Consider the following 16,684-nt stretch of genomic DNA (forward strand, 5'->3'; position numbering starts at 1 on the left):
CAGCTCTTTGCTCCAAGGCCATCTTGTCAGGGCTGCCTTCTCTGGATCCGCCACCCCCCGCCATCCTTCTTTCTTCTTTGTTGATCTCCAGGGCGCTTCCATCAGGGGACACCCCAAAATACGCCCGGTTCATTTTGATGACTGTCTCCCCACCCAGAATGTCAGCCTCTGGGACGTGGGTCTCGCCGTGTGGTTTGTTGCAATATCCTCAGTGCCTAGAACAAGGCCAGGTACGTAGTAGGTGCTCACGGGTATCTGCTGAAGGAAGGGGGGAAGAGTAGGTGCCCGAGGGCAGGATGGAGACAAAGGCCACAGAGAATCAGGAGCTGCTGGGGGGTGAGCAGACCAGGCCAACGCGAGTCCAGGCAGCGCTGGAAGCGGGTGGGCAGCACTTAGAGGCCACACGAGGAGGCCAGCTCGCAGTGTTGGGCGCAGAGGAAGGCGGGACGGAGGCCGGGCCTTGGGATGCCAGGGTCCAGGGCATCTTAGGGGAGTCGGCGTGATGACCAGGATCCACAGAAGACGCCCGTGGAGGACGGGGCAGCGAAGAGGTAGCGGAGCAAAGGCAAGGGACAGCCTGTGCGCTAAAGGCAAGCAGGCTACACGCACAAGGCTTGTTGGGGGAAGATAGTTTCCCAGGCACTTTTCCTTAAAAATAAAAATTGGTTTGCCAACATTGATAAAACATAAAGTGCTTCTCCCGCTATAATGAGCCTTTAAATAAAAGTTGATAATAAAGATACAAACACATAACTGATGCTTAAATATGTATAGATGTCGTCTCCTGTCAATTTTTCAAAGAATTAAAGAAACGAAAATGAAACTATAGAGAATCTCTCTGTATGTTCCTTATTCTGGTCTGATTATTTCCACTTTAAACCTTGTTAAAGTGGCCCTTGAAATGTCCAAGACTTAAAGGTCAACACACACTTTGAGAAAATTATGTCACATCCTTAATTTGTACAGAGGTCGTGTGTCGACACAGGATATTTTCTTCCCTTCAGATTGAGCTGGTGGGAGGACAGAACACAAAAAGGGCTAACGGGTCACACACACAGCCCGCCAGGGCCCCGGGGGGCGCCGGCACACCCCGCCTCCACCGGGATCACCTTGCACAATCTCCAAAGCAGCCCCAGGAGGCTGTTCGGGTCCCGGGTGTGACCTGATGCACCATCTGTGTGAGTGGCGGGTGCGGCGGCGCGGCCCCAGTCCCGCTCTCAACCGCCCTGCCCTGCCCCACTGGGCCTTTGCGGAAAAACATGAAGAAGAGAAAGAGATGTTGTCATCCCTCAACTCTGATTAGTGAGAAAAAACGGTGACGACCTTCACATTTTGGGGGTTGAGAAATCATGTGACCTTTTCCCCAAATTAGTACAGATGCTCTGAAAAAAATATGCAGCCAGCTGTCCATGCCTATGAATTAAAAAACCAGTAAATGCTACAGTCCTGATAAGGTGGGTCCCTGAGAGAAAGGGCCCGGGCAGGCGAGTCTGCCAGCGTCCAGCCTGCTGCCCGGCCCCTCCTGCTTCCAGCGCCAAGAGGCCCCTGGTTTGGATGATTGATTACAGAGGTGACCTAGTAGAAGGGAAAGAAAATGAAGGGTGATGGGATAGGGGGTCAGGAACACCCCTGAAACAGGGAGGACACCGCACTCTGGCCACACCGCATTGGGCATTGGGTGACCGAGGCCTGATGTGTGCAGAGAGCAGAAGAATGGGAGACCGGGCTTTGGGAAGGGCCGACTGGCCGGACAGCCCCACCAGGGGTTGCATTGTGTCCCTAAAAGACATGCTGCAGCCCTCACCCCCAGAACCTCTAACGCGACCTCATTTGGACATGGGGTCGTAGCAGAGGCACTTAGCTGAGATGAGGTCACACCGGAGTAGGGCGTCCTTATAAGAAGGGCAGAGAGGGAGGAGGCCTCGGGAAGTTGAGGCAGGGATGGGAGGGACAGGCCTAGGAGCTAAGGGAGGCCGAAAACGGACAGCAGGAGCCAGAGGCTAGGAGGAGGCAGAAGGACCCCCCACGGGGACCTCAGGGTGGCCTGGCCCTGCCGACCTTTGATTTCCCGCTTCTGGGTCCAGAGATCCCAGGGAGCCGTCTGCTGTGCAGGCCCCGTGTGCGCTCCTTTGGTGCGGAGTCTCCCCCGTGAACAAGCCCTGCAGGGGAACCGACCCTCCACCCTCCCCACACGCGCCTGGGGGGTAGGCACGTCCTCAACCAGAGAACAGCCCGTGGGCTGGGGGCACTGGGGGCCAGCACGGCCTGGGGCTTGTGGCGTGGGTCTCGGGGATCATGACCCCGGAGCCCTTCTCACCCCTAGGCCCAAAGGCACAAAGGAGGCCGTGTCATCAAACGAACCCGGGGCAGGCTGTGGTATAAAGAGGCGCGAGCCGGGGCCACAGCCAGGGGAGTGGACACCCCTCCACCCCTCCAGCCCCCAGTCATGCCCGTGACTGGGCCCGTGAGCCATGGCCGCTGCGCCTGCGCGTCCGGAGCCTGTGCTCCGCAACGGGAGAGGCCATAACAGTGGGAGGCCCGGGGGAAAAAAAAAAAAAGCAACACCCAGTGGGCCCAGCTCCCCACTTGGTTTGAATTTTCAAGTTTCCTTCTCGGTTTTGTTTTGTTTTTTTCATTTTCCCATGGACCCAGCCAGTTACAGCTGGGGTCCCGACCCTCCCACGTTGTCATCTCTCAGCTGCACTCGGTCCAGGGCCTGAGTTTGCAGCCTGCCTCCCCGTCCCCGCTTCTCGGGCTGGCAGGCCGCTGCACTGGCCGCAGGAAGAGAGGCCTCGGCGCCGGCAGCGTTCGGGATGATGATTTCAGATCTGATTGCACCGACCAACGCACGGCAGCGTGATTGCCAATCAGTCCGGGAGGAGATTAGATTCAAAGCCGCATCGGCGTAGCTGGATCCCACCTTGCAATTATTCTAAACTAAGGCAGCACTGGCGCTGCCACTCAGGTCCAGGACCCTGCGATGCCCCTGGGGTGACACAGAGGCTCAGGCGTGTTTTACTCTCAGCTCCTGGAGCCCTGCTGGGCCGACGAGCCCCAATCAGGGGGCTGTCAGGGGGCTGTCAGGGGGCAATCCGACGCTGCCCGGTGCCCAGATTGCTCTCGAGGCCGGAACGACCTCAGGGGCCTTAATGGGCTCGGCAGCTGGGGGCGTCCCCCGCAGACCCCCGGAGCTCTCTGGCTCACAGCTGCGAGACCAGCAGCCGCCGGCCACGTGGCCCGGCCCCAGAGGGGTTGGGAAGTGAGGCCGCTGGGCTGGTTCAGATAACGGCACCCGCTGGGGATGACAGACTGTCCCCCTTTCACTCCTGCCCCCCTCAGCACTCTCAGGGTGAAATCATATGCTTGGAACTTGAATATGAACAATAATAAACGAGGAGCCAAATAAACACTCCTCACGTAGCGAACGCACCACCGGGCAGGAGACAGGGTGCTACGCAGATTCACGCACACGTTTCAAAACGAGCGAATTGGATGCGAAGACTCAGCGCCATTGGGGCCTTTGGGGAGCAGCGCCAGCCCGCACAGCCACCGGGAGTGGGCTCCGCACCCCTGCCTGATCTCCCCACCACGGCGCTCGGGGCCCAGAGCCCGTGTCCTTCTGCAGGACCGTTCGGTCCCCTCCAGCCCCAGGGCCCGAGAGGCTCCTCCAAGCTCCCTGAGGGTATTTTCCAGCTCGAGTTTGTAACGGAACACTGCAATCATGGGTCCGTTTCTCTGTCCCTCTCACCCCTTTGGGACAGGAGCCCTGCCTCTGACTTGTGTCTTCAGCACTGAGGACGGTGCCGGCCTGAGCTGGACTTGGCTGTGGGAGTGGGGAGGGAAGAGCTGGGGGGCAGGCGAGGAGGAAGCCAATAGCTGCAGGAATGGGGTTCGCTCCCCTCGGTGTCCGCAGAGCACTGCTGGGAACGAGCAGAGGCGGTCAGGGGCTGAGCCCAGGGCAGGGGTGCCGAGGGCTGCCCCCTTCCTCACTGCGGTCCCAGTGTCCCTGCCTCCAACTGGACACGGCGAAGACCAGCTTCTCCCTTTCAAAGTCAGGGACTGGGACTTCCCTGGTGGTGCAGTTGTTGAGAGTCCACCTGCTCGTGCAGGGGACACGGGTTCGTGCCCCGGTCCGGGAAGATCCCACGTGCCGCGGAGCAGCTGGGCCTGTGAGCCATGGCCGCTGAGCCTGTGCATCCGGAGCCTGTGCTCCGCAAAACGGGAGAGGCCACGGCAGTGAGAGGCCCGCGTACCGCAAAAAAAAAAAAAAAAAAAAAAAAGTCAGGGGCTAATCCAGGGATTGGCTGGCACGACTTGTGAACATTTTTGTTTTTACCACCCCTGAATTTCATTCTTCAGAAAAAAGACCATCTTTCAGGACTGGTTGAATAAATAGATGACCGTGAACAGTGTATAAATGGTTCTCCCCGCCCCATGGGATGGCAGGATCCTCTGGGAGCCCCGGTCGTGCTTTACGCACGGTTGCTCTAGACCCAGACGGACACGGGCTGCACGACGCCAGCGTAAGGAGCCCTCCTGGGAGGTGCAGGGCAGAGGCAGGTGTCTGTGCTGTAGACAGTACGGCTGGTCCACACTCCTAGAAAGATGAGGGCTTCCTGTGACCTTCATACAAGGCCCAAGGCCCTTGGCCTTGCCATGCGTATGGACTGGTCAGCACCCGGTCTGTAGCTGGACGATCTGGTGACAAGAGCTGTAACATCCCCTATTTAAAGTCTTGAACCAAAAAGCTCCGAGTCTGGGTGCAAAGAGCTTTCCTGACCAAGGGAGACGTGATATTTTGTGTTCAGCGGAAGCTCACCGAGGCAGCTCTGGACGGTTCCAACGTCGCCGTCTTTGCGCGGTAGGTGGGCGAGCGGGGTGTTCACGGGATCAGTGTGTGTGACATGAACGGAGCCCGTGACGCGGAGACGGTCGCCGGCTTGTTGCTCTTCTGGGGCATCAGCAGCATTTGCTTCTTCTCCAGCTCGGCTCGCGTTAACAAACTGAGCCATCATTGTGTTCTCGGAGAAATGGTGTTGGAGATAATTACTCAGGGATGTTCCAGAAATTCCCAAATAGAAAGATTAATTATAGTCATTTTCAGATTTCATGAAAACAGTTGTTTAAGGGAAAACGGCCATAAAACTGCTTTGTAATCACGCTCAATTTATCAAGGTACGTGGAAATACAGTATAATTACTGCTGGGTTCGGTTATTTGAATTAAGAAGTACCATTGTGAGCCGTGGCCGCTGAGCCTGCGCGTCCGGAGCCTGTGCTGCGCAACGGGAGAGGCCACAACAGCGAGAGGCCCGCGGACCGCAAAAAAGGAAGTACCAGACTCATTCTGCAGGTATTTTGGGAAATAGCTGGAAGAAATGACTAATATAACGAACGACAGCTTTTTTGGTACAGATTTCAAAACGCAAGCTCCGTTCTACGGGGCATGAGTGTGCGTGCAGTGAAATCAGGAGTCTTTTTCTCCTTAAACACTTTTTTTTTTTTAAAGATAATTTTTATTTTATGAGATCAGTCAGGAATAGTTTTTTTTTCTTTTTTTTTTTGCGGTACGCGGGCCTCTCCCTGTTGTGGCCTCTCCCACTGCGGAGCACAGGCTCCGGACGCGCAGGCTCAGCGGCCATGGCTCACGGGCCCAGCCCCTCCGCGGCATGTGGGATCCTCCCGGACCAGGGCACGAACCCGTGTCCCCTGCATCGGCAGGCGGACTCTCAACCACTGTGCCACCAGGGAAGCCCCTCTCCTTAAACACTTTTGATCACAGAAGAGAGCATCACATGGGAGAAGGAGGGAGACAGGTAATCCTGTTTGGAGACTGTATGTCCCATGAGTGACACGGAGCCAGGTCTTCAGAATCCTGTCGTTTCTGGGAACAGGGGCACAGCTTGGGCCACTGGAGACCCCAGGGGACTGAGACAGGTCCCGCCCTGACGCACAAAACGGAGTGTGCACTGTGCTGAAACCTGGGACACAAAGACAGAATTTTAAGAGCGTGCAGAGGACGGAGCTCTTCCCTTCTGGAATCACCTTTTCCATCCCAGCCACAGCCCATCCTTCTCTCCTCTCCACAGGGTTCTGTGTACCCACAGGACAGCTGCCAAGGTAGTATCTCTAGTTAATCTGCAGCACCATTATTTAAGAACTTCACATCAAGGTTCATAATGTATGGAATCATTTCTTTCTTTCAATCCAGTCAGAGACTTCAAAAAAAAATCATCTTTTTCACCCTTAGGTTATTATTCACTGTTTATATACATATCAGTGAACATGACGATTAAAACCAAAATGGAGTGTTCACAATAATCCTTAGCTACTCCTTAGAATAAAGGCTTTTCTGTAAACCCAAGAGCGTACTTTGGTACTGAACACTTTCATCCGTTTCCTAGGAGTTAGCAGGTGTTGAAATGGAGGGCTTCCGTTCTCCTGGAGATGACGTGAGTCACCTGATTAGTTACCACGTCAAATTTTCTTCATTGTCTTAGTTTCCCATGTATTTCAGTACTGGACATAGCAGAAGGGTCTTTTTCTCCCAAGCTTGCATTTCATATCTCACATTGTCCAAAGTGAGAGTATCTCGCTCGCAGGAGATCAGCCGATGGCTGGCTGCCCTACTTTGCTGAGCGCTGCACTAGCTGTCGATCGCTGTGTAACAAGCCACCCCACACTGAGCAGCAAACACCCGTCCCCTCGGGCTCTGTGAATCAACCACTGGGGAAGCCCTCCACGCCGTGGCTCCGGGCAGGGTCTCTCCCGAGTCATCGTCAAGACGACAGTGGGGCTGCTGCCATCCGAAGGCTTGGCTGGGAGGTTCCTCGTGGGAAAAATGGCCAGTGATGCTTGAGGAAGTGACACTCAATGTTCAGTTTCAAATCCTTCCCTATGCTGTGCACAGTCTACTCTAAAGGGAGACTTTTAGATACAGATTCAGAGCCACAGGTATTTATAGAGGTGTTATTATAAACCAGAAAACATTGGAAATACCCAAAAAAGACGGCTCTGGGACTCCAAACCTTCAGAAGGTCATGCGCACAGCGCCCGTGTGCCTGGCTTCGGGGAGGAAGAGGGAAAAAGGGAACGTCACTGTGGGAAACGCAGTTCAAGTTGAGGCTGGCCCTTGACATCAAGCTGCTGAGAGAGGATGAAGAGTTATTGTCAAGAAGGACCCTGGGGCAAATGTGACCAGGAGAAACACCCGCTGTGTAAAGAAGCCCGGAGAGTGAAGGAAGGGTGTGATGGGCCAAGGTGGATGGGGACATGAGACACCTCAATCTTATCCTAGAAAGAGAGAGAACTTCGAGCCTCCAGGAGGCTGACTCTGGATGACATCCATGACAACCTAAAGACAAAAATCGAAAACTAAGACTACGCAGCCATAGAAAAATACGAAGAAATCCACCAAAAAGTCCATTGTAGTTATCTCTGGATAAGGTGTGCGTCATTTTCCCTTCTTCTAAGTTTTAGTTCTGTTTTGTTTTTTAAATCATGTTTAGATTTTTTATGGGAAGAACAAATCAATTTTTAATATACACTCTTTTTATTAAAACATTTAAAAACTTCATCCACACTAAAATTCACTGGTTTTAATGCACGCCCTGTAAGTTTTGACAAATGCAAAGTACTGTGTAACCACGACCACAATTAAAAGACTAAACAGTCCCATCATTACCACTCCGCCCCCCGTCAAATTCTCTGACTCCCTTTGCTGTCACCCCCGGTCCTGCATTCAGCACAGGCAAGCACTGCTCTGTCCTCTGACCCCATAGTTCTGCCTTCTCCAGAACTGATGTCACACAAATGGAATCACACCGAATGGAGGCTTTGGCCTGGCTTCCTTCACTTTGGCACGCACAGTTGAGGTCACCCGTGTAGCTGCGAGCCCAGGGAGCTTGTCCCGTTGGTTTGCTGACTAGGTTTCCGTTGTCTGGAGGAAGCAGTTGGAGCCTCCATTCCCACTCTGGGGTCACGTGGGTTCTTTGCAGTGTGGGGCCATTACCAAAACAACTACTAAAAGCATTTGCAAAAGTGTTTTCGTTTTTTGTTTGTTTTTGTGAACACTGGTTTTCATTTCACTTGGGCAAATACAAATACAAGGGAGCAGTTGCCAGTTCTTATGATAAGACTCTTTATAAGAAATTTCTAAACCGTCTTTCAGAATGCCTGAACCAGTTTACACGAGAATTCCAGAGGTTCCGTATCCTCATGGACACTTGGTAACTGAATTTTTTAATCTGTTTACTATGAATACTAAGTCTGTTAAAGAGAGTGGAATCTCGCTGTGGCTTTAATTTGCGTTTCCCTAATGACGAATGCTGTGGAACACTTATTTCCTGTGCTTATTTGCCATCCACATATTTTCTTTGGTAAAAATGTGTTCAAATGTTTTGGCAGCTTTATTATCGGGCTGCTTGATTTCTTATTGTTGAGTTTTGAGAGTACTTTACATATTCTGTATATAAGTCCTTTGCCAGACATGCGATTTACAACAATGTTTCCTAATCTGTACCTTGTATTTTGATTCTCTCAAGCATGACCTGGGCAGAACAACATTTTTAATTTTGATAAAGACCAATTTATTAATTTTCCTTTGTGGATTATACTTTTGATGTCGTATCTAATAACTCTTTGCTAAACCCAGTTTAGTTTGTTCTTATTTTTCTAGCTAGAGTCTTCTTGATTTGAGACATGATTTATTTTCAAATGTAAACATTTAAATCTACTTTTTCCTAAGCACTGCTCTAGCTACATCCCTCTAATTCCGATATTTTGTGTTTTCATTTTTTTTAGGCAAATAAATATTTTCTAAGTTTCCTCGATACTTTCTCATTGACCTATGGGTTATTTAGAAATGTGTTGTTTAATATCCAAAACATTGGGGATTTTCCAGGTATCTTTTTGTTACTGACTTCCTTCTTCATTCCGTTATTTCAAACAATATAATATCTATGACTTCAATTCTTTAAAATGGTTAAGGTTTGTTTAACAACATGCAGTGTGGTCTATCTTGGTGAACGTCCTGTGTGGAACGCTCTACGAATGTCAAGGTCAAGTTGGCTCGTAGTGTTGGTCAGATTCCCCTCTCCCCTTGGTAATCAATCCCTTGGTTGTGTTAGCTGCTGATTGGCATCTAAGGGATCATCAAAGGGCTCTGACCCTTTGACCACAGGGCTCCCTTGGTCTCCATGCCCCAAATGGGGTCCTGATGAAGAGACCTCTTGGGCTCCAGCTGGCCAGGTGACAGGACAGAGCTCCGAGCTCTTCAAGCAGCTGGGGCCTTCCCATCCGTTTCACTCTCCTTTCTTTCCAGCTGCCTGAAGAGTCAATGCCATGACTGCTTCTGGGGCAGGGGCTTTCATAGTTGTTTCCCTGAGCCGGACCTCAGGTTCTTCCTGAAGCTGGATGGAGAGGCTCTTCCCTGCGGCACTCGGCTGCCCCAGCCCTGGAGGGCCCCTTCTCAGCCCCTCCACGCCCCGCTGCTCCGCTGTGCTCCCTTCCTTCCTTCCTTCCTTCCTTCCTCTTTTCCTTGTCTCCAAATAGATTCCTTTTCCCCATTTCTCGACAGCAAACCTGCCTGAAACATGTGCTTTTATTCTCTGACGTTTTCTTTTAAATAGAAGAACATGCTATACAAAAACACACTTGACAAATAGAAGTAAATAAGGCCCTGAATAGATATAAAGGTTGCAATGCCCTCTTTTATCTGGGGAGGGAAAGGGGTGTGAAGCCATAGGTGTGAGATTGGGGAGGAATATTGTGCTGGTGGCAGCCACTAGTTAACAGCAGACAACCTGCAAGGAAGTGGGTGAGGCGTCTGCAGGGGGCACAGCACAAAATAAGAGACTGAGAAAAGGTGAGTAATGGTTAAAACCAAACAGAAAGTACCAGCGTGATCCCGATGACACACAGGCGATGCAGAAAGACTCACCAGAAACTCCTGCCTCCTTCAGTCAAATTGTTCAATTAATTAAGAAGCTCACCTACAATTTGGGCTGAGAGAAAAGCTCCTTTAAAGGCGTTCCTTTTACTTGCTCCACTCTTGGTTAGAGGGAACAAAGTTAATTAAGTTCTTGGAAACTGGGCCACGGAAATTTACCAGGACACCTTTGCAGGAGGGCTGGTAAGTGGACGGCAGGGCTTTTATCTGCAGACAACCCCCCAGAGCAGAAAGGAGGTGGGGCCCTGCATGTGATTCTTTTCGGTCAAGCGAGAGCGACCCACATCTAATCATTATTTCCTCCACATGCATTTTCAAAGTATATCATGGCAGTTAGGGGAATATTGGGGTAAAAGCTAGTGCATGAGTCACTCTAGAACTGCAAGTAACTGCCCCCTCTGTTGTCTGTAGGAGAGTGGTAGCTGCTGTTCAAAACACTGCAAGGTCACCAGGGGTCTTTTTACCATCAGATTAAATCACGTTCAGTGCTCCGCTATTGGTGAGCACAGTGCCGCTGCTCCTTCCAGGGCTGGTGATCCCCACAGGCCCAGATACTCAGCGTGGTGCCCAGCCAGCATGAGTCCAGTCAGTGCTTCTCCACCCGCCCCACTCAGGGCTCCCAACTTACCTCCATCCCTCCATCCCCCATCCCCCATCCTACCCCCATCCCCCTCCATCCCCCTCCATCGTCCATCTCCCTCCCCCTCCATCCTCCATCTCCCTCCATCCTCCTCCCCCTCCCCCTCCATCCTCCATCCCCCTCCCCCTCCACCCCCTCCATCCTCCATCTCCCTCCATCCTCCTCCCCCTCCCCCTCCATCCTCCATCCCCCTCCCCCTCCACCCCCTCCATCCTCCATCTCCCTCCCCCTCCAACCTCCATCCCCCTCCATCCCCTCCCCCTCCATCCTCCATCCCCCTCCCCCTCCAGTCTCCATCTCCCTCCATCCTCCTCCCCCTCCCCCTCCATCCTCCATCCCCTCACCCTCCATCCTCCATCCGCCTCCCCCATCCCCTCCCCCTCCATCCCCTCCATCCCCCTCCCCCTCCATCCTCCATCCCCTCCATCCCCCTCCGCTCCATCCTCCATCCCCCTCCATCCCCTCCCCCTCCATCCCCCTCCCCCTCCATCCTCCATCTTCCCCTCCCCCTCCATCCGCCTCCCCCTCAATCCTCCATCCCCTCCATCCCCTCCATCCCCCTCCCCCTCCACCCCTCCCCCTCCATCCCCCTCCCCCTCCATCCTCCATCCCCCTCCCCTCCCCCTCCATCCCCCCTCCCCTCCCCCTCCCCTCCCCCTCGACCCCTCCCCCTCCATCCCCCACCCCCTCCATCCCCCTCCATCCCCCACCCCCTCCATCCTCCATCCCCCTCCATCCCTCCATCCCGCCATCCCACCATCCCGCCATCCCGCCATTCCCCCTCCCACTTGCCCACACCACCATCTCCCCAATCACCTCCCCACTCGTCTCCCCTCCCTCCTTGCCTGCGTCCCCTCTGGTCCCCGTAGAGCATCAGAGAACCTTTAGAATGACCGGTGACATCAAGACACTTCCCTTGTGAGACCCTCCCCTGACTGCGGTCTCCAGTGTCCTGCCCACACCACCCCTAACCCTGGTCAGTCCAGGCTCACTCTCGCTTAGCCGCTGGGCCTCTGCATTTGCTGGTCCCTCAGCCCAGGGTGCTCTGTCCACGACTGGGACTTGCCTTCAGTGTCACCTCTGCAGAGGCCACCTAGCAGGGGACACGGCCTTGGTGTCACTTGCCGTGGACGCCCCTGGAGTCTGACTGCCGTGTGCAGGGGACAACACAGGCTCACACCCCGGGACCAGGCGTGGCATGTGGCAGGTGCCTGACAATGCTCGTGGGTCAAAGAAGCAAAACCCTGCTTCCTACGTGGCAGAGGGACCCGTTCTCCGGCCAAGAGCACGTGAGGGTGGTTCGAGCTGCTTCTAGAGTACAGCGCTTGAGGGTGTCATGTGTGTAGAGAGCTGGGAGGACAGACATCCGAGCAGCTGCGGCCCGGCAGTGACTGCGGCTCCTCACTGCAGGGTGGGGACAGAAGACACAGAGTGACTGACCTGAAGGGCAAGCTGAGGGCGGGACCGACGGCTGGGCCGGCGAGGCAGCCGGATGCTGGGCAGCTGCACGGGGAGTGGGCGCCCGGCGTCAGTGAATCGAAGACCCTTCCTTTCCCATTGTGGCTTTCTGAGCCATGAGCCTTGGTGAATGGTGAAGGGAAGGGGCAAAGCCATCAGCGTGCAGTACAGCAAGTCCAGCTGAGACAGGTGGACCCGGGCCTTCCCGTCCCGTCAGCCACACGGCCACACAGAGGTCATGGTGAGTCACGCCCCACCTTCCAGCATGAGGGCATCAGACACACTGCCGGCCAGCTGGCCACACGTGCTGGCCACAGACAGCGACCACTTGTACGATTGCCGTTTGAAGACCTTACACATGGCGCACGACACACACTGAAGGAGTTAAAAGTAAAAGCGGCAGATGTAATCACTCGCACGTCACTCTGTTGGGATCTCAGGACTGTTACAACCGAAGAGAGGGCTTTACTGAGTAGATTAAAAACCCCTGAGCACCCACTACAGCAGGAGTGTGTTATCCAACATCCTCCGGTACTAAGCGATGGCGACACGAACCCAAACCGGGTTCACCAGACATGTCCAGACCCGGGGCCTGGGTCAGCAGGGGCCCTCACATCTCCAAGTCACAGCAGATGTCCTTTTGGGGTTACAAATTTCTCCCCCTCCACAAACCACCAGCTACAGCAAAGCCTGTGCTCACACACAGCAGAGAATTGTGTGCTTCCTACCTCTGTTCAGCGTCCTTGATCTCTGTATCAAGTGCTGCCTATTTAAACACCGTGAAGTTTGCCCTGAGCGCAGGCAAATGCCTCCTCATTTCGATGTTTAAGGAGCACCTGTGCAGTCAGACATTCAGTACACGGTGCTGTCCTCTTGCTGCCCGTGCCGTGGTTGCAGATGACAAAGGTACTAGCATATCTAGATGCCCTCAAGGGGCCTCACCGATGCCTCATTAGAGTGCTGCGTGGCACGAGTTCCCGTCTACACCTGTCTCTTTCAACGGACTATATAAGCACATCCTGTGCGCAGCCCAAAGTGAAGAAGTCGGTACATAGCAAAGGCGTGATGCATTTCCAATTAAGGACAAAAAGGAACTCTGTAATCGCGCATCACCTAGCGCACATGTCCCGGCTGGTGATGGATAAATGTTTCTTGTGTTATAAATAAAGTTTAAGCCCCTGCATGGACAGTGAGTGAGCGGAGGGAGGTATTGCTGTTTTCATTTGTAAGACACAGAGAACTGTACTCAGTGATGGAGCCTGAGTGCCGTGGCATTAAACAGAACGGGTCCTAAAAGCACATACCCGTTGTGCCACCCACATCCTTACACACGGCTCCTCAAACGCCCAAATCCATCTGCATAAACACACACAGGATGAGAGTGAAACAGAGCCTCTACCCAACCAGCCTGGGGCCACACAGCAAGAGATGCTGGTCCATTTGCCTTTGTTTTAAAACCAAGCCTGGGATGGCCTCCGTGACCCATGCGGAGGACACCTTCTTGCAGTTAGCAAGTGACCAGAGGAGTTCAAAACCCGGAAGGGAAATCAAAGCCCCTTAAGGAAAAAAGTAGATGCAAACGGCCAGGTGCTCATTAATCCCCGGAGTTGTCCAGCCTGGGGGTGGGGGCAGCGTTACTGTGATTATAAACTATACAAATGTGAAGAAGAAAGCAATTACCTCCTTCAGACACTGAAAACTTAAACGTTGACTGCTTGTTGCCATGGAGACACTGGGCTTTTCCTGGCCCTGAGGGCCGGCTCGGTGGCCACAGAGAGCACAGCACTTCTGCCTTAATGACACTCATTAGGGTCACTTTTGTCAGTAGGTCCTTCCTTTGAAAAGAAAATCCAATTGATTCCGCACATCCCGTCACAAGTAACCACATAGGAAGGAGCAGGTGAGGCTGCCAGGCTGGAGCCAGGGTCACCCCAGGACACGGGCTCAGCCCCAGTGGAGGAAGCCTCTGCCCGCTGCCCGCGAAATGCTGCAAGAATTCCAGATCTCTGCTTGGTTCTAGAAACCCGGTCAGTGTTCATGATGTTGCCAGGGAGCCTGTTCTCGGGGTTCTGTTGAGATGCAGGAGCTGCATGGTAGGTGTTTGGACAAACAGAAAACCAAACGGAGCCCCACTGAAGAGGGAAAACAGAGCCTCCCTAGGCCTGTTTCAACTGCACTGGTGGACGTGAGGCCGACTAAGACATCTCCGTGGCTGATGAAATCGTGACCTCATCCCCAGGGGTTCACGCCCACCGGCGGGGATGGGGAGATCTGCACTGTCACCGGTACTGTGTGTACCTCCTGATTCATCCCTCAGAAGACCACTCTGTGACTTAAGAAACAACTGTTTTCTCCCTTTTCCCTGAATGTCCCAGGAACCGCTTGTTTTCAGGAATAACAATGTTCCCCCCAAAGAAGAAGGACACTGAAGCCTTGGTTTTTGGATCTAAAATGACCACAACTTCACGTCCATTTCTGGGAAACACAGCAAAAGGAAAACAAACCAACTACTACTGCGCCACACCGCGTCCAGTGCGCGTCAGGCTGTTGGACCAGTTTTACAGGCAGGTTGGAATCCACACCGTCTCCAACCCCAGTGTGGTCGAGCAGCCGACCCACAGATGTGTGACCGTGTGTGGGAGGAGAGGGCTGCATTGCAGAGTGAGAAGTTAGGAACTTCTGTAGCAATTTCACAAGCAACGCTATGTCTGTTGAGTCTCATAATTTAAAAAAATCAGAGCGTATCTTGATAGTTATTTTTATTTCACTTTTGTAGTAACGTTATCACACCAAACTTGGGTCCGCAGCAAAGCCAATCTACTGACACCGGGTTGTGGTGAAGGGAAGTGCAGTGTTTGCCGCAGGCTCCCCATATGGGACCAAGCAAGGAGAACGGGCAGCTCACGCTCAAAAGATGCGAGCTCCCAACGGCTTTCAGGGAAGGGATTTTAAAGGCAAATGAAGGGAGAGGGTCACGTGGTGCTTGCTCAGCTCCTGCAGTTCTCTGACTGATGGTGAGGTAGTGGGGAAGTTTCGGGCATCTCAGTCATCAACCTCTGGTTCTAACCGGTCTGGGGTCTATGTGCTGGTGGTCAGCATGCAGTTAACGTCTTCCCCTTGGGGGGGGCAGGGGAGTTAGTATCTGCAAAACGGCTCAAGGCTATGGCTCAGGATACTATCTACAGCCCTTGAGGAGGAACGACAGGTCCTTGACTTTGTATGATTATTTTGTTTTGCTTGACTGTTTTCCTTTGGTTCTGAATTTTCTCACTTCTCTAGTTGAATTTGCTCTTTGGAACCTGGAAAAGGCCTAGGAGGCTAAAGCTTTCCTACAAACAAGAGGCAGGTGATGGCGGAGAGAGGTGTCTCCTGGGAAAGCCCCACAGCGTCCTGCTCAGTTACAGTAATTTGTTTTTATTATGTTTTACAAAAGTGTCATTCCATGGCAGATTGGAAATTAAAAATAAAATCCTGGTCCCTCACTGCAGGCTACGTGATCTCAGTCGCACAGGCTGGACCCTTGAGTTCTTCCTTAAGACTGGACGACATCCATGATGAGACAAGACCTACCTTCCTAGTTGGACTAACATCAGGGCTTTTAAAAAAATTTGGAGGGGAGACCATCTCCAGGCATTAGCTTTTCTGTCCCTTTTTCTTGGTTAACTTTGAGAGTCATGGGAACCAGCTCAGGTCTTACCACGACTGGCCCCCGTGCAGCGTTCACAGACTCTGTCCCGAAGCTCCAGGCTGGGAAACTGTCTTAGAGGTTTTCAGTCAGCTGAGGAAAGGATCCGCCCTTGACCCGGGCCCAAGAGAGAGCTGGCTTGTCCCAAGGAGAAGAGCCCTCCCGCTCTGCGCACTCCCAGCGCGGGCGTATACGCAGCGCTCAGCTTCCAAACGGGTTGGACCCCACGTGCGAGTCTACATTAACTGTCAGCACCTTAGAATACTTTTCATGGAAATAACGTTGAATGGTGAAACTAGGGTCCCAGGTAAGCCTATCAAAGCCCATTTAACCCATAACGTGGCTAAAGTCTTACAGAAATATTTTAGGAAAACGATTTCAAATACCTCTTAAGTTTGACGGTACCTCTCCATCACTGCCTCAGCCTGATTTGTTCACTCGGATTATCCCTCATACTGCTGCCGGAGATGCTGCTTCTTTTTTTATTCAGGGTTGGGAACCATAATTTTCACTTCTTTGAGGCTAAGCATACATTTCCCCTAAAATAAAAATTAAAAAAGAGAAAAAGAAGAAGAAGAAGAAAAAAAAATTAAAAAAGAGAGGACTGTAAAAGTATATGCACCAAGGCAATTGGGATGTGTGGGTTCTTTTTTTTTTTTTTTTTTGGTTATGCTCTAAATTTATTTTATTTTATTTATTTTTGTGGCTGCGTTGTGTCTTAGTTGTGGCACGTGGGGTCTTCATTGAGGCATGTGGGATCTTTCACTGTGGCTCGTGGGCTCTTCGTTGCTGCGTGCAGGCTTCTCTCCAGTTGTGGCGCTCGGGCTCCAGGGTGTGAGCTCTGTAGTTGAGCCCGGCAGCATGGGGGATCTTAGTTCCTTGACCAGGGATAGAACCTGCGTCCCCTGCTTTGGAAGGCGGATTCTTAACCACTGTGCCACCAGGGAAGTCCCT

The sequence above is a fragment of the Tursiops truncatus genome, chromosome 18 (assembly GCF_011762595.2).
Source record: "Tursiops truncatus isolate mTurTru1 chromosome 18, mTurTru1.mat.Y, whole genome shotgun sequence".
In the NCBI taxonomy this organism is placed as follows: Eukaryota; Metazoa; Chordata; class Mammalia; order Artiodactyla; family Delphinidae; genus Tursiops; species Tursiops truncatus.